We start from the raw sequence: 18,857 nt of genomic DNA, 5'->3' as shown, positions 1-18,857 counted from the left end.
AACCTGGGAGGTGGAGGTAGCAGTACACTGAGATCGCGCCACTGCATTCCAGCCTGGGCAACAGAGCAAGACTCCATTTCAAAAAAATTTTTAATTTAAAAATAAAAAACACAAATACAAATACAAAAATTAGCTGGGCATGGTGGCATACACCTGTAATCTCAGCTACTTGGGAGGCTGAGGTGAGAGGATCACTTGAACCCAGGAGGCAGAGGTTGCAGTGAGCAGAGATCATGCCACTGCCCTCCAGCCTGGGCTAAAGAACGAGACTCTGTCTCAAAACAAACAAACAAACAAAAACAAAAAACAAAAAAAAAAGAAGTATGATTGCTGGACATATATTTATGGAATATGATATAAAAAAACAGAACTCCTATATTGTAAGTGGGTGAATACGCTTAGGCTAAATACTGCTCTTTAACATTTACAAGCTATTAAACTGCATCAAACCTTAGTTTCTCCATCAGACTCAAGTAGAATGCTTATTTGAAATTCATCCCGAGCGTTAATGATACTAGTTTAGCACAAGTCTGCCACTTCAAAGAGTCTTGAGTAAAAAACATTTGTTGTTACTGCATGAGCTTTTAGTGAAGAACTACTTGTTACTTCTTTCTCTCATGCCCATGATAGGCAGAATATGCCAGCTGACTGCTGCATGTTCCTACAATCAAAAATATTTAATAAATGTCTATGTGTCATTGTTCTATGTGCTTGGAACAACTTTAGTAACCAAAACTAAGATCCCTACCCCTCACGGAGCTTACATTCCAGTGGCAGCCATTCCAGTCATTTGGAGTTGGTACAACAGCAGTTCGAAACCTATCTGCCAACCTTTATGTAAAGACTTAATAAACTGTTAGAGTTAACATGTGAAGGAGTTGTACTGTAGATATTGTGGGATAATAATGCTACAAAAATTAAGCTAGTATTCCCGCTAGAAAACAATGTTCCAGCTTATTAGGGAGGACAAAGGGTACATTCTTAGATACAATTGGAGAAATAAAAGGAAGCCAAAGAAGAAAAGGCTACTAAGATGGTGAAGAAAATTATTGTTAATGTAAGAACTTGACACAGTGGCAAAAGAGTGGCAAATAAAATTTCCATTGGTAGCTTTTGATGAGACTCTTCTTCCAGTGATGTTCATATAACAGTAATAGTTACAAGGCTGGAGGTAGTGGCTCATGCCTATAATCTCAGCACTCTGGGAGGCCAAGGTCGGGGAGGATCATGCTCGGCCCCGTCTCTGGAAAAAATAAAAACAAAGGTTGGGTGTGGTGGCTCACGACTGTAATCCCAGCACTTTGGGAGGCCAAGGCGGGTGGATCACGAGGTCAGGAGATCGAGACCATCCTGGCCAACTTGGTGAAACTCCGTCTCTACTAAAAATATAAAAATTAGCTGGGCGTGGTGGCGTGTGCCTGTAATCCCAGCTACTCCGGAGGCTGAGGCAGGAGAATCGCTTGAACCAGGGAGGTGGAGGTTGCAGTGAGCTGAGATCACGCCACAGCACTCCAGCCTGGGCAACAGAGCGAGACTCCATCTCAAAAAAATATAAAAGTAAAAAATAAAAATAAAATAAAATTAGCCAGGCATAGTGGTGCACACCTGTGGTCGCAGCTACTGGGGAGGCTGAGGTGACAGGATCGCTTGAGACCAGGAAGAAGAGGCTGCAGTTAGCAGTGATTGTGCAACTGGAGTCCACCCTGGGAGACAGAGTGACACCCTGTCTCAAAAAAATGATTTACACGAACAAACTAGTATAGAAGACTATAAGAATGAGGAACAAGCCAGTATGGAAGAATCCTCACTTCCTCTAGAAGTATAGCCTTGAATGGCTGATGAGTCTGTACCAAGATGTATGTAAGAAACTGCTATTCTACTGACAGGGCAAATTAGAAAACGGCTATCTTTCTGCAACACGTCTGAAATGTTAACTGAACCATCAGGCAATAAAGACCTTCCATCTATTTCTACTAACTCACCTAGAAATAAATGATATAATTAGTAGAAATAAAGGCAATATTGTACAGTAGCAATTTGATCCAGCTTTTGAGGCAGAAGACAGATTTGAGTAAAAACTACATATATATGTATAGAGAGTGTGTATGTGTATATACAGAGAGAGAGAGAATATATAGATTTCACAAACCCAAACCTATAAAAGGGCAACACTTGAAACAGTTTAGTGTAATAACTCATCTTTTGCACGTTTCTTTATTCTTTTGATGAATTAAGTTTAGGAAAAAAAGAAACTTGATTGGGAAAACATGCTCTGTTAATCTGGCTGAACAAACACCTTATTTTATAAAAAAGATGAAGAATGTTTTGGACTTAGTGTATCATTTTTCATTACAAACCCCAACTTACAAAAAGACAGCATTTGCTACAGTTGTTAGTGTAATAACACATCTTTTTCAGTTAATGAATATATTTAATATCTGACCTTAATTAACAGTTGATATCTATTATAAAACATGCAGCACAAAGCTACTTCCATTAAAAAGAAAAGTCTAGGGTGGGTGTAGTGGCTCAAGCCTGTAGTCTTAGCTGCTCAGGAGGATTACTTGTGCCAAGGAGTTGGAGGCTGTAATGAGCTATGATCATGCCACTGCACTCCAGCCTGGGCAAACACAGCAAGACCATCTCTCTTAAAAAAGAAAGAAAATAAAATAATTAAAAAGTATTGCCAGGCGTGGTGGCTCATGCCTGTAATCCCAGCACTTTGGGAGGCCGAGGCAGGTGGATCACCTGAGGTCGGGAGTTCCAGACCAGCCTGACTAAAAATACAAAAAATTAGCCAGGCATGGTGGCGCACGCTTGTAATCCCAGCTACTCAGGAGGCTGAGGCAGAAGAATCGCTTGAACCTGGGAGGCAGAGGTTGCAGTGAGCAGAGACTGCACCATTGCACCCCAGCCTGGGCAACAAGAGTGAAACTCCATCTCAAAAAAAAAAAAGTATTAATTGAACATTCTCTGCCAGCAATTCAAATGCACTATTTAATGAAGAAGAAAAAAGACAAGAAATCTCCCTTTCCATCATTGCTCCTCATTCCTAAGAAAGTTATGGCATATGGAACAGGCTTGTAGTCAGCCCTAGATTTAAATCCCAGTTCTGCCAGTTGTGTGACCTTAGCAAATTATATATACTTTCTGATCCTCAGTTTCTTTATCTGTAATAAATACCTACCTCAAGGGGCCCAGCACAGTGGCTCACACCTATAATCCTAGCACTTTGGGAGGTTGAGGCAAATGGATCGCTTGAGCCCAGGAGTTCCAGACAGCCTGGGCAACAAGGTGAAACCCTGTCTCTATTCTAAAAAAAAAATAAAAATAAAAAACAGGCCGGGCATGGTGGCTCACACCTGTAATCCCAGCACTTTGGGAGGCCGAGGCGGGAGGATCCCTTGAGCCTAGGGGGTTTAAGATCAGTCTGAGCAACATGGTGAGAAATTTTGAATTTTAAAAATTAAAAAAAAAAATTAGCTGGGCATGGTGGCTCACAACTGTGGTCCCAGCAGCTACTCAGAGACCAAGGTGGGAGGATCACTTGAACCTGGGAGGCAGAAGTTGCAGTGAGCCAAGGTTTTGCCACTTCATTCCAGCCTGGGTGTCAGAGTGAGACTCCGTCTCAAAAACAAAAAATAAATACCCATCTCATTCCTAATTTTTCTGTGTATTTTGGAAACACATTTCAAAGATTCAAGTCAAATGTGATAATGCATATAAAAGTACGGCATAGCACCTATCATAGGACAGGCTTTCTTCTTTCCCTACCCAATGCCAAAGCGAGGTGAATGGGTAGGAAATAAAAAAGGACAGAGAAGGTAAAGTTACAAACTCCATATTGTAACACTCCTCATTTTCCCAAACCCTTTTCTACTATTTTTGTTTATTACTCCCAATCTTTTGAAGCTTTTCTATACCTCATACTGTCCTATAGGGTTAGAGTATGAGGCAGGTTTCACTGCGACTAGCAAGCAGGTGGGGAAACCTAGGGAAGTTTCTGTGCTTAAATTAAGCTTAACAGCAATGCCTTATTGGGAGAATCTGAGTCTCCTAACAGGGAACTCGAAACAGTGATTTTTAAATAGTGAGGAGCTGGTAAGGTGGGAAAGGAGGGTGATTGGCAAGGCTACAGGTTCATCCACCTCATAATCAGAGCATTTGTAGGCCAAATATTTTATTTGTTCAAAGAGCTCAGCAGTTAACAAAAACAAGGCAAAAACTGAGAATCAGTCAGAAAATATTTTACCACCAAAGTATTATTTTACCTATTTGTGAGGCTTTTATAAGACTCCAACGGGCTGCCTAGAAATCAGGCCAAAAGGCTTATATTACAGAAAAGACTTCCTGGAAAAACAGATTCTAATTTTCAAAACATCAACTTACAAACTTTCGGAACACTGTAATTTTAGTTTCTTTGTTTTAGAAAATCTATTTTACAAACCTTAAAAGGCTAACCATTTTGCAATGCCATGCTTGTCTTGTTCTAAATATTAACTGTATGTGTATAAAGACAAATATCCAGAACAAGTTGTCCATACCTTTGTCAATTAAAAAAATTAAATGTAAATTTTGATGATAGTGGCTATTTTTCTCATATAATGTTGCAAAGTTTTTATTCAAATAGCCATGATTACTTGTTAACTGACATCATAACTATCCACTTCAACAGAATAATTAAGTCATTTTTCTAATTTTATTACGAAAAAATCTGGGCTAGGCACAGTGGCTCACGCCTGTAATCCCAATACTTTGGGAGGCCAAGGCAGGCAGATCACCTGAGGTCAGGAGTTCGAGACCAGCCTGGCCAACATGGTGAAACCCCCATCTCTACTAAAAATAAGAAAATTAGCTGGGCGTGGTGGCACACACCTGTAATCCCAGCTACCGAGGAGGCTGAGGCAGGGAGAATTGCTTGAACCCGGGAGGCAGAGGTTGCAGTGAGCCGAGATTGCACCACTGCACTCCAGCCTGGGCAATAGAGTGAGACTGAGTCTCAAAAAAAAAAAAAAAAAAGGCCAGCTGGGGTGGCTCACGCCTGTAAGCCTGGCACTTTGGGAGGCCAAGGCGGGCGGATCACCTGAGATAGGGAGTTGGAGACCAGCCTGACCAACATGGAGAAACCCCATTCTCTACTAAAAACACAAAAATTAGCCGGGTGTGGTGGCACATGCCTGTAATCCCAGCTACTTGGGAGGCTGAGGCAGGAGAATCACTTGAACCCAGGAGGCTGAGGTTGTAGTGAGCTGAGATCAAGCCACTGCACTCTAGCCTGGGCGACAGAGTGAGACTCTGACTCAAAAAAAAAAAAAAAAAAAAACCCAAAAACCTAGCATAGTATTTGTCACACCACAGGTTTAATAAATGTTTGCTTAATTAGTAGAACTGTAATTTGCTTGAGAAAGTTCCGTGCCAAGTCCATGGGTCAGTTTTTTATAAGCTTTACTTAGATCTAATTTGATTCCAAATTTTAGACTCAAACATTTCCTTAAAATTTTATCAATACGGTCATGCATCACTTAACATATATTCTGAGAAATGCCTCATTAGGCAATTTTGACATTATGTGAACACTCTAGAGTGTACTTACACAAACCTACGTGGTATAGCTGACTACAACCTTGGGCCATATAGTATGGCCTATTTCTCTCAGGCTACAAACCTGTACAGCACACAACTGTACAGAATACTGCAGGCAACTGTAACAGTATTTGTGTATTTAAACATAACTAGATGTAGAAGAGATATAGTAATTACACAGTATAAAAAAATAAAAAATGGTACACCTATATAGGGCAGCTCTACTATAATCTTACAGGATCACCATCATTGAAACTTCCTTAGGCAGAGCATGACTATATTGTAACAACTTCAACTGCGGCAGAGCACACATTTATATATAAAGCTGAGAAACTATTAGAAACCACAAGGCCCAACTACCTTTTGTTTCAAATTGCAAAACTAAGGCCTAGGGAGTTTACTGAATCAACCAAGGCTAAACAGCTCTTCACTGTCAGAAATAAAACTAAAATCTAGATAGTGCTCTACCTTCCAGTCCTTTCCTTATAACACCATATTGCCTTCTCTGCTCCTTCCAAATGTCTGGCTGCTATTATTTTTAAAGTATCCTTATCTGTAAAATATTAATCACATCAGAACAAAAGTTAGAAGTCAATACATTTGCCAGGAAACAATGTGAAATATTAACTTATACCCAACCACTACCAACTTTCTCCAGCTCACCCCAATTTCTACTTAATGCTAAGAAACTGAAAAGTTACATTAAAAAATTAGAGAAGTGAAAATCCTCTTAAGTCAGTTGAAGAAAATCTAGAATCCACATTTTGCTGGGAATAGAGGCTGAAAACCAGACAATCTTGAAGTTTCAGTGGTCAGTCCTTTTCCTCTTAGCACTTCCTGTTCTGTCCTCACCCCCAATAACCCAGCAAAAGTACACCTATGAATTATGCATTCCTTCACACACATTACTGCAAGAAAATCAGGACTTCTTTTTCTTTTTGTCCTAGGTATATATGAACAAGTCATAATTGTAATACTGATTGTCACTACTGTGATGAGATACCAAATGCATTTTTTAAAAATCTAGGATTTTTTCTTTAGCATAACTTGGACTTTCTTTTTTCACTAAAATAGTACAACGTATTTATTTAAAATAAACCTTACTAGAGACTAGTTTAACTACAACTACAATGAATTTTCAGTTCATATTAGAAATATCAAAATGACCTTTAAATTCATATTTGAAGGACTGCTTAAGCTATTTTGTAAAATCACCTTCTAGAACAAAACCTTGAGAGCAAAAATCTAAAGAATTAACTTCAAGCTATGAAAAAGTATTAAGCTAGTTTTATAACATTTTAGTAGAGGTGTACTCAAAAGATTTGTTTTGTTTGCGAAAAGTCCATAGTTGTAAATTCATATAAATCTGCCCAGAACCACATCCCTACATACAATTCAGAATTTATTTAGTATTTATTGTGCTAAGGGCTGTTCTCAAAGATTGCTATAAAACAGTTCCTTGACACAGTGAATACTAGGTCAAGAATAACAGACAAGCATGGAAAGAAATAATTACAGTGCAAGGAGAGGTGTGTTTTGACATAAGTGTTTTGTGGGAGCACAAAGAGGTCATAACACCAATCTCTTGCTAAGTATATGCCATAATGATGTGTACTTCTTACCGTTCAAATGCATGGTCTAACTGAACCTCATCCTTCCTCTGGTTATACAAGTTTGAGCACTACTTTTCTCAATCCTCTCTAATCTCCATCCCAAATGCCAAACCCCAAACCACCAAATTCCAAAGACAAGATAAGTCAAACGAATATCTCCAGATTTTCAGTAGATAGTAGTGGTAAAAGTAAGGACAAGACGCTGCTGTGGCTGGGTGTGGTGGCCTGTAATCCCAGCATTTTGGGAGGCCCAGGCAGGTGGACTGCTGGAGCCTAAGAGTTTGAGACCAGCCTGGACAACACGGTGAGACCCCATCTCTCCAAAAAATTCAAAAATTAGCCAGGCATGCTCCAGTCTGGCCAACATGGTGAAACCCCGTCTCTACTAAAAATACAAAAATTAGCCGGGCGTGGTGGTGCACGCTTGCAATCCCAGCTTCTCGGGAGGCTGAGGGAGGAGAATCACTTGAACCTGGGAGGCAGAGGTTGCAGTGAGCCAAGATCACACCATTGCACACCAGCCTGGGCAGTAGAGTGATACTTCGTCAAAAAAAAAAAAAAAAAAAATTAGCCAAGCATGGTGGTGCACACCTGTGGTCCCAGCTACTCAGGAGGCTAAAGTGGGAGGATCCTTTGGGCCCCAGAGGTCAAGGCTGCGGTGAGCTGTGACTGCACCACTGCACTCCAGTCTGGGCAACAGAGCAAGATCCTGTCTCAAAAACAAAGCAAAACACAAAAACACAAAAGATGCGACTGCTGCTATTTGCTTGGCATATTTATAAGCTGAGCAGCATTTTAGAAGCAGCAAAATTTGCCTATGGCATCTTCCAGTCTGGGGATTGCCATATATAGCTGATAACGTATTTGCAACTGTTGATGTCCATCTTCTCAAACACCAGGGATAAAGAAAGAACAAAAGGAAAAGAATGCAGAGTTCCTACTAGCAAAATTCAGGCAGCCACCAGGGATATGCAATGTACAGCTAATTCTAGAAGTCATCCCTCTTGAAGGCCTTCCACTTCCTAGGAGAAAGTAGAGTCCAAAGAACCTATATGCCAGCAATTCTCCTCCCCTCCCCTAAACAACAGTAAAAGGAGCAATTCTAAGAATCACAGCTTAAAGTGAAATGAAGCATAATGCTTCAAGGAACCTGCAGTCTCACAGCTTACTGTACATATGAACAAGAGAAACTGAAGGGCATTGCTACCCTAGATTTGGGGGGGAAAAGGAGTTGAGGCACAGAGGCTTGTAACTCAGTCCATTAGTACCTCAACAGTACATTATTCTATACTCTAAAATTACAGGATTCTCTGTCTTTCCTGGAGTGGGCTTTCAGATCTTAAAGGTAAACCCAACGCAGACCAGGATATATTGCCATCAAGTCTGCTACTTCCAAGACAACAGTAGTGCTGCTGCAGCCAACGATTCCTTGGCATACAGACATGTGAAAATGATATTGGCGGCAGCACTGGCTCTTCTCTTTCACCCTCTACTGTTACTATAGCTCCTTTTGCTAAATCTGCCTCTGAGTTTAGACAGGAGCTGGATGGTTAGTAATCACCCAGCAGCTGCAGCTGAGCAATACTCAGCCTAATTGTGGCACTGGAGCAGCTGAGAGGAAGAAAAGAGATAATACATACCCTACCATAGCCATACACGAACTACCAATAAGACAAGACACTTTAATAGAAACAGATTATTTCCTTTAAAGAAAAGCAGTTGTGCCTCGCTATGGGACTTATATTATAAAACTGTTTAAATGTGAACTGAAGGTGACCTAAGCCATGTAGGGTTCTAAACAATGGAAGATCTTACTAAAATTTCCTGTAAATATTCACACAACAAAGCGTGCACCACAAACATCACCTTTATAACATGACTGAAAGTTCCTGTGATATAAAAATCTGGCACAGATGAGATCTCTTCTTCAACTCTACAACAATGCAAAGCCACAATATCAACCACTAAAATAGCAAGCCATTACATAAAGCAAATAAAATAGCATGACCCAATGATTCTCTGCATTTCTGAAACTCCAACACCATATTGTAATTTGCCTTTTGAACCAAAACATATTCATCCTTCAGGTGCTGTGAATCTTCATAAACTTTAAACAAAAACTTATTTTATGCTGAGATTTCATGGCATTCTTAAGAATAGAAAAACTAAGGCTGAAATTACTGATCTAAAGAATTACTGTTCTAGAAAACCGAAAATAGATAAAAGTCAAAACTTACGATCTTGATGCCATAATTGAGTTGAGTTTTAATTGTCATGTTATGTAATTTTCAGAAAAACAGAGTATTTGATGACAGAACAGTATCCATTCGTTCAATAAACATTTTGATTATCTTCTATCGGTTATTTACAACATACAAGCCGAAGCGGATTTTAATTTTGTAAAACCTGTGTCTTCTGTCAAAATATTAAAACAATTGAGTTATTAAAGAAAACGAACTAGAACTTTTAGAAATTTTTTTCCAAAAATTCTCTAATTATTGTACATTTGGGAGTATTTGACTTTTTTTTTTTTGGAGACACTCTCACTCTGTTGCCCAGGCTGCAATGCAGTGGCACTATCTCAGCTCACCGCAATCTCTGTCTCCCGGGTTCAAGCGATTCTCCTGCCTCAGCCTCCCAGGTAGCTGGGATTACAGGGGTGCGCCACCACACCCAGATAATTTTTGTACTTTTTAGTAGAGATGGGGTTTCACCACATTGGCCAGGCTGGTCTCAAACTCCTGGCCTCAAATGATCCCCTTCCCTCTGCCTCCCAAAGTGCTGGGATTACAGGTGTGAGCCACCGTGCCCAGCCTGACGTGTTCAAAGTAGTTATACATACAGCTGGTATATGACAATTACGATTTAATAAATCTAATCCTATTTGCAAAGGATAGCCTAGGTAGTGTTCGAAAGTCAGTCACCAAGTTATGTTCTTAAACCAAGCACCTTATATAGACATTACACACTGGATTCCTTAAAAAAAAAAAAACAACAAATTCATGTAAAATACAACATAGAAACAGATTCTGCACACAAACGTAGGGCTTAATGAATTACACTAAGACCAATACCCTTGGTAACTCCTACCAGGTTAAAAGAACTTTGTCACCACTTCAGAAGCCAGGTCCCTATCACAATCTCCTCCCTCTTCCCATATATTTCCCTTCATAGAACCACAGGTATTCTATGCTTCTATTTTTACGTTCACAGAATTTCCTTGCAGGTTTTGTTTTTTTTTTAATTACCCAAGTTTGGGTGACCCCAGCGCTTAGCATCACTTAAAAAATTGTTTTGGCATTAGTCTTCTTTCTTACTATAATGCTAATAGAATTAATAAACGATGTCTACACTGATTTTGTAAAGAAAAACTAGCCATAGTAGTAAATCATTTACTGTCTAACATGATGCAAATTTCAACTTTGAATAAGTAAGTCTTACACCATCGGTTGGTAATATTTCACTTATACAGGTTTACTTCTAGTCTTTTAGCACATTTATTCTTTTATCAATACATACCATGAAGAAATTTTACTTGCATAGACATTAATTTTTCAGCTTGTGAATTTCCTGAACTAAAACACACACACAAAAACAGCCCATGTATTAATATTATACTTCGACCACAAGACAAATTCCACCTAACCCAGGAAGACAGGTCAAAGCTGTAATTTCACTTTCAGATGAACAGAAAGGAATCAATTTTGTGGTTTATGAAGTCAGCAAAACCTAACTGCGAAATTAAAGCCATTATAACATTACAGTGGTTACAACAGAGTATATATTTTAAGAGCCCTTTTATCTTTTATCCTGGAAACATGGATATAAACTGTTTTGTTTTCAGATCAAAGGCAATTGTCTTTTTCAAATGTAGGACCCTCTGAATTGTCAACCAGCATTTAAAATCTCCACCGACTTTTAGCTAATGTCCAAAAATAAAAATACAATTTAACTTCCTTTTCTTACATGTCAATTGTGGCAGGGGTCTCACACTTATACGCAAACAAACAAAACCCAAAAAACCATATATATTATTTGCTAAAGTAAAACTTTCTTACTGTACAATATATGAAAATCGTAAGTGATGCATACAAGATCCTTGGCTAATACAAGATACTCCTTTATTACCTGACCATTCAAAATGCTTCCTGTCCACCGTGTGCCAAGCACTGTGACAATTAAGATATTAGATTTACCATGCACTTTTCCTTAAATGCACAGTCACGTGTATACATTTAGTAATACTTTCCTTAGTGCGTAATTTAACTTTAGAAATGTAACAGGATGGTTTAAATATTTAAAATTATCAAGATATCTTTGGCACTGTAATCTTACAGTTATAATACATGAAGATACTATAATCCTATCATGTGAAATCAACTGTGAAAACACACACCCGTGGAACGTATACACATAATAAATGGACATAAAATTGTGCTTCCACCAAAGACTTTCATTATTTCCTTTAATAATTTATAATTATACAGTATGTTATTCCACGCCTGTATCAATTATGCAGAAAATGATTCAACCAAATCCGAACTGTTAAGTCCTACTTATTACAAAACAAAAACTAAAGTCCCTACACCAGACTTGATTTTCAAAGAGCTTCTTAAAACAGCTCTGCCCCATGCCCAATAAAGTGAAAGCTGGAAGCAATTATCAAGAAGAAAAACACACTTTAAGACAATTTTCTTTAACACATGTGGACAGGGAACCGAACGCAACGGGAGGCGGAGTGGCATGATTCCGTAAAAGTGGACGCTGAATGGTAAATTTCCCAACCCCCAATCCAAAACAAAGGAAAACTTTAAACATGTTGCGGTTTTCAATCAAACCAAGTAAAGCCAGAAAGGCTCATCCACTCGCCCCACACACCCGCTCCTCTCCCCGCACAGCTGCTACCGGCGTCGGCCGATACACAGACCCCCAGCCTTAAGGGGCCGCTTCCCTCGCCCCTACTTCGGCCGTAGGGGCAAAAATAAACCTCTCCTCCTCGTCGCCGGGCGGTCCACACGACCCCAAAGACAAGGGGTGGGGAGTGTCCCCACGTCCCTGGAACCTCAGGTCGGACTTAGGCGGGACCCGGCAGGTCTGGACACGGCAGAGACCGAGTCAGGGGCGAGCAGGTAGCGCGGGGAACGAGACAAGCCCGCCGGGCGATCCGGGGGAGGGGAGAAGTTTCTTCCCAACTTCCCGACTCGGGCCCGCGGGGGCGGGGAACTGCGGCGGCGGCGGCTGGGGCCTAGCCCTGTCCGGGCAGAGGTGGAACCCTCCGCCCGCGGGGCCCCACCGGGTCCTTACCTGTCCTCCGACCGCGCTCTCATGAGTCGCTGCTACCGCAGCTCGAGGTGGCGGGAGGGGGCGGAGGGCGGAGGGCGGAGGCGAGGCCCGCGGGCCCTCTCCCTCCTCCACCTCCTCGTCCCGGGGCGCCCGGCGGCAGCAACGACTGCAGAGCCGGCCCGGGACGCGTTACTTCAGGAGGAGGGAGTTCCCGGGCTCCCCACCCCTCGGCCTCACTCTCCACCTCCTCCGCCCCCCCGGCCCCGCCCCCTGACTTCTAGCGGGGGCGGGCGCGGGGCGGGGGCTGCGGGTACCTGTGCGCGCCGCCGTCGGCTCACCGGAACTCGGGCCGCGCCGGCCCGGCTCCGGGGCCCCCGGCCTTCCGGCGCCTACGCCCCCGTCAGGTCCCCTCCGCGGGCTCCGGGCCGCTTTGCTGTGGTCAGGATAGGCGACCGGTCCGTGTCACTTCTCCCGACCCAACATGGCGGCGGGGTCCGGGGCGGATTCCCGGGGGCGGTGCAGGCTGAGGGGGCGTGAGGAGGAGGTGCTTCCCTGCCCGGAGAGGAGGCCCGCGGCGCCCCTTCCCACCCGCGAACCCACCGACGCTCGGCTGCCGCGGAGATTGAATGGAGCGCTCCGATTCTGCCCTTCTGCCTTTCTCTTTTCCTTGGCCCAGCTCTCAGTAGTGGCCAGGGCTTTGGGGCTTGTTTTTGTGGGGGAGGACGGGGTTGAGTTTTTTTGGTTGGCTGTTTGCTTCTCAGCGCTATGCTTCCGTACCCTTTGTCGTTGGTAGTAAAATCTCAAGCCCAACCGCGTGAGCCGGGGGCGTTACTCACACCCTCATCACCATCCTGATCGCCGTCCAAAAAAGGTTCACGTCTTGCCTCCTTCCGAGGCAGGGATCCTGTCCCTGCCCCCAGGAGCTTCCTGTTGACTGTAGGTCGAACCAGCCTTGCCGGGAGGGGAACCGAAGCTGAGTTCTGTTTGGCGACTATCCCAGTAATGGTGGCTTTGACTTATGTTGGGACAGCGTTTTTCTGTATGATGCTGGCGGCAGCCCAGTGAGGGAAGTGCAACAAGTATGGTTATCCTGCTTGACAACTGTGGAAACAGCGACCCTGAAAGTGGAGGAGCCACAGCTGGAATCGTGTCCGTCTGAATACACGCATCTTTCCTATGAGCCTTGTAAAGCCAGTCGTTGAAGAAGGGGGAGGACCCGGAAGGATGGGGCGGGGGCGTAAAGATGAAGGTTAATCAAGGTCCTCATGGGCTGAACCTTGAGGCCCTTCTGCTGCAGTCACTTTTGCCCTATCAGACTTTTAGAGTAACTTCCTCTCTTTATTTCCTCTTTGGTGGGGTTATCAGAATTATTGTGTGACTATTGGTTTCCTTTGCGGTTTTTAGTGAAATTCAGAATCATCTTCGACAGATACGAAATAGTGCAATCATATGTGTCAGTATTCCGGTATTCTAGGAACTTAAGGAAATGCATATAAGGGTTTGAACATTTTTTTCTTCAGCTCACTAAATGAACGAAAGGTAGGCGTAGGCATTAAAGATACACATAATGTGGAACGATGCTGTATTTTCTTTAGCTACTAAAACTTCATTTGTCATTGACTGTCTCAGGGCTTTAAAATTTTGTGTAGGTCTATATTCAGCTTTTATTAAAATAGAAAATTCCTTGAGCTGTTGCCTTTCTTCACTAAATAGAGATATTTTCGTCTTCCTAAACACTCAGTCTCAAAAATCACCTCTAAAATAGGCCGGGCACAGTGGCTCACACGTGTAATCCCAGCATTCTGGGAGTCCAAGACAGCAGGATCACCTGAGTCTAGGAGTTGGAGACCAGCCTGGGCAACATGGGAGATCTCCTATAACATGGGAGACCTCCTATCTATTTAGTAAAATATATTTAAAAAAATAATAATGAAATGAAATAGTAGTTTGCCCCAGTTTAAGGGGTAAGGTGGCTTTGAAGATGTTCTATATGGAGTTTTAAAGTTGGGAGAGTATGTCAGAATGTCACCTACAAGTTATGGATTACATTGACTTACTGAGTTTGCTTCTCTTCGCCCTCCCTTTTTTTTTTTTATTACCACATTCCCTGATTTCTTTTTTAGTATATTCATCAATGTCAAGCTTCAGTCTGTAAATAACCTGGAAAGTTTTCAGTCTTACATTTAGTGGCTCACTTGTTTCCAGTAATATTTTTTAAAAATTTTTTTAATGAAGAGAAAACTGGAAAGTCTTACTGAGTTTGGTGTAACAAAAATTGCTTTTAATCTGTTCATCCTGAAACGGACAAATAAGCTTGCCCCTACTTTTCCCTCCTGCACAGCATAGAGGTGTGGTATGTACATGTGTGTTAGGGAGTGATAAGGAACTTAAGTCTTGAAACCCCTGGAAATGTCTGCTGGAGGAAAAAGCTAGGGGAAAGCTTTAAACAAACAAACTTTATGAGATATGTTAGGTCCCTATAAAAGTAAAATGCTTTCATTTATGTTAGTTGATTAATGCTTAAAATTATTTGGCTGGAAGTTTGAAAAGCTGAAAGTTGAACTAGGGCCCACTCAGTACCACCTTGGAACCTGTGATTCTACCAGGAAATGTTTTTGTTTAGGATAAACCTCTCCTACGTGCTATCAGTGATATGCTGCTGCTGCTGCTTCCGCCACTGAGGCTATGATGATTTTCTCTTCCTGCTAACAGTAAAAAAGCCTGCAGCCCTACACAAGGTGCCTCTTTTCTAACAACCATCCCCTCACCACCTTCCTCAAATCCATTCAGTGCCTGACATTGTCTGCACCACCTTAGCTTTGCCGCCTCCACCTGGCCAAGACTGCTCCTATGCCCAGTTAGGAAGAATATGAGAACCCCTCTCTAAGGATTAATTTGGAAGATCAGGAAAAAGGAAGGTATTTCTCCTTGAGTGTTAGGCCTATTGTGCCAAGCTCAGTGGAGAAATGCACCAACTCATCAAGTTCTCAATGCTCCTGATGTCTTCATTGCCTCAAGGACTGTGGTTTCTATATTACAGTTTTATTTCCCCTCAACTGGGAAAGGACTGTCTAAGCGACCTAAGTAAATGTATATTGAGGGCCAGGCGCGGTGGCTCAGCTTGTAATCCTAGCACTTTGGGATGCTGAGGTGGGTGGATCACCTGAGGTCAAGAGTTCAAGACCAGCCTGGCCAACATGTTGAAACCCTGTCTCTACTAAAAAAAAAAAAAATACAAAAATTAGTCAGGCATGGTGGCATGCGTCTGTAATCCCAGCTACTCGGGAGGCTGAGGCAGGAGAATTGCTTGAACCCCGGGGGCAGAGGTTGCAGTGAGCTGAGATCATGCCACTTCACTCCAGCCTGGGTGAAAGAGCAAAACTCCGTCTCAAAATAAATAAATAAATAAATAAATGGATATAGAAGGACATATCCTGCAATGAATATTTGTCAATCAAATGTGTCTTGCAATTAATAAATGTCAAACATGGCAATCTTACATGAACTTCAGCAAGTCTGTCTCCATCTTGCTCCCTTTTGTTGCTCTCTCTAGCTTTTCACTTCTTCACTACCTGGTTTACAATCTTAGAATTTAACCCTGTGCTGAGTATGCCTTCTCTGCTCCAGAACTATTTTCTGGCAGTATAGTCTTTGCTACTGGAATCTACTTTGGGGACATCTCTTGTTTTATTTCTGACTTCAATTCTTTCTAGTTCTGCAGCTTGACCCAGGCCTGTTTTATCTACCAAAGTCCCTGGTTTCAGCTCTAGCTTCTGGTACCACTCTGCTTATTCCTAGGTAGCTTTACCCACAGCTTCAGACTTTCATAGGCTCAGCTTGGTTTCTCACTCGGTTTGGTGACAGCAGTTTCTAGGCCAGATGAGCACCTTACATCCTTTTACATGCCCTCTGCCGAGTAGAATACAGCCTGTAGTGGACACCTCTTGAGGGTGCCTGTTTAACTCAAGTTCCTCTTCTCTGAGAATTAATTCTTCGATAGGTGGCATGTAAGCCTATGATCTGAGTACTGCTAATCTCAGGCTCTAGGCTGAAAGTTTGAATTTTGAGGAGTAACACAAAAGTAACTCGGTTAGTGATTATTCATGGTAACCATGGTGGAGTTGAGTCAAATGGCAGAAGATGAGTGTCCAGGGGTAGAGGATTCCAGTGCTGGTGGTGCCTGCGTCATGAGCATACCATCCCCGTGGCAGAACCTGGACTTTGTCTTGCCTTCCTTGCTTCCTGCCTGAGCCTGCTCCTCTAGTCTTCCTGTTGATTCTCACCATCCTCCAATAAATTCCCTTTATGCTTCAATAGAGACCATTTTTGTTCTTTGCAAATGAAAACCATTACTTAGTCTTTGCTACTTACTTGTGCAGCCAACAGTAAACTCGGGAGCTGTGAGGGTGGCATCTCCTGCCACGTGTTTGGAGAGGCAGTGGGAGTGGGATGGGGGATCCAGTTTTCACAGAGGATGAAGCAGGCACAGCCAGAGGTGGGAGATAAGAGATTGTGGGACCCCAACACTGAGACTTGAGACTTGTGACTTTTGTCACATATAAGACCCCAAACCTAGAACAGAGCTGGCAGGTCAGTCTCTCCTCCTGCTTGCCCATGGCAGTCATGGCTTTTAGACTATGGCATAGCATATACTCTCCCCCAGAGCATTAATACCATCCTCAGAATCCTCAACACAATTCAGGCAACAGCCACTGCAAAACTGGAGTTAGAATATGTTGAAAACCATTTCATATCTCTGCCCTATCGGCTTACAATTTCCTCCTGAGTCTATATTTGCAATTCCTGCAGTCATTACCAAGTGTTTGGCCCATACTTTTCTGAAATATTAAGCTGATATATAGTCGTGTCAGTGTCTGACATTGAGTTTAGACACCAGTAAAATTGCTACCAGATTGCTACTTCCTGGAAATCTTTACAAATGGGTTATGAAAAGTAGAACATAACATTGCTTGAAGGCAAGAAGTAAAAGTAGATTGTTTACCTGCATTGAGTGTTTAGAAAAGAAACTATAAATCAAGCTCTTATCTTTAAAGTTAACGGACATCAGATCATGAAACATAAAAGGTTAGTATTAAGGAAATTTGTATTAGATGTTTTGCAAGGTAACACTGTAACTGGGTTTTTTTTTTTAATGTGTTTAGAATAAATCCATGCTTTTGAAAACCTTGTTTTAATCTCCTCTCTAAGGCTAAATCTTCTTTATGCATTTTTGGCTGTATAGATCCTTATTTTTCACATTGAGCAAATTTTAAATTCTGACTACAGATATTATATGATGTAAAGAGTAAAACAGGCCTGGCGCGGTGGCTCACGCCTCTAATCCCAGCACTTCGGGAGGCCGAGTCAGGTGGATCACTTGAAGTCAGGAGTTTGAGACCAGCCTGGCCAACATGGTGAAAACCCATCTCTACTAAAATACAAAAATTAGCCAAGCATGATGGCACACGCCTGTAATCCCAGCTACTCTGGAGGCTGAGGCAGGAGAATCGCTTGAACTTGGGAGTCAGAGGTTGCAGTGAGCTAAGATCACGCCACTGCACTCCAGCCTGGGCGACAGAGTGAGACTCTGTCTCAAAAACAAAACAAAACAAAAAACAATAAAACATTTAATATTAACAAACTATGTTCATCTTCTTTGACTTGTATATGAAAAGGGCTTTTGATTACTTGAAATAGCTACTTAATTTTTCTTTTTTCTAAGGAAAGCACATATGCAACAAATGTTTAATGTAAGACCCATGCTTTGATGAAAGGTGTTTTACGTCATGTGAATGAATGAATTAATCAGTGCAGACATGAGGATTGATAAACAACAGCAGTGGCAATGGCTGTCTTTTTATTGAGCCTTCACTATATGCCAGGTGCTTTACCTACATCATTCACTGAATCTGCACAATAACCTTGGAGGTTGGTAGTATTATCACCATTTACTGATTGGATGCCTCAGGCTTGGAGGGGTTAAGCAACAGACAACTAATAAGAGGAGATGCTCCAAAACCTATTCTACTCAAAGTCACTGTGATTACAAAAAAGAAATTATTTTTAAATGTTATTTCAGTGACCATGTAAAATACTATTTCTCTAAATTCTGGAATCATAAAAATGGGTAAATTGCCTTTAAAATTAGGAAGATATAGCTAAGAAATGTGAGAGTGTACAAATTCATAGGAAATCCTTCTTTATATTACAATCTCACATCCCAAAGAAAGGGTTGGAGCAAACAGATTTATGAGAGACTAGCCTAAAAAGAATGAATTCATTTCAGAAAAAAAAGCATGTATTAAATATGACTTTCTGGAGAGATTAGTTATTTGCATCTATCAAGTCAAACTTCCATCGACACTACCTAAAATCATG

General features: G+C 41.8%; 1 protein-coding gene across 3 annotated transcripts in view; it reads right to left on the bottom strand.

The window, feature by feature from the left end:
• The window catches only part of YES1 (YES proto-oncogene 1, Src family tyrosine kinase), a 91,561-nt gene extending 77,875 nt beyond the window's left edge, over positions 1–13,686 (bottom strand). Inside the window, exon 1 of one of the 3 annotated variants that reach the window (XM_055368603.2) lies at positions 13,080–13,686. The gene's annotated coding sequence lies outside the window, so the exon portion shown is untranslated. Of the gene's footprint in view, positions 1–12,500; positions 12,767–12,793; positions 12,948–13,079 lie in introns of those variants that run through there. The other 2 variants (XM_031003725.2, XM_055368602.2) reach the window with 2 other exon arrangements.
• Between the last annotated feature and the right edge of the window lie 5,171 nt (positions 13,687–18,857).

The sequence above is a fragment of the Gorilla gorilla genome, chromosome 17 (assembly GCF_029281585.2).
Source record: "Gorilla gorilla gorilla isolate KB3781 chromosome 17, NHGRI_mGorGor1-v2.1_pri, whole genome shotgun sequence".
Lineage (NCBI taxonomy): Eukaryota > Metazoa > Chordata > Mammalia > Primates > Hominidae > Gorilla > Gorilla gorilla.
This window is presented reverse-complemented; position numbering and strand designations above follow the sequence as displayed.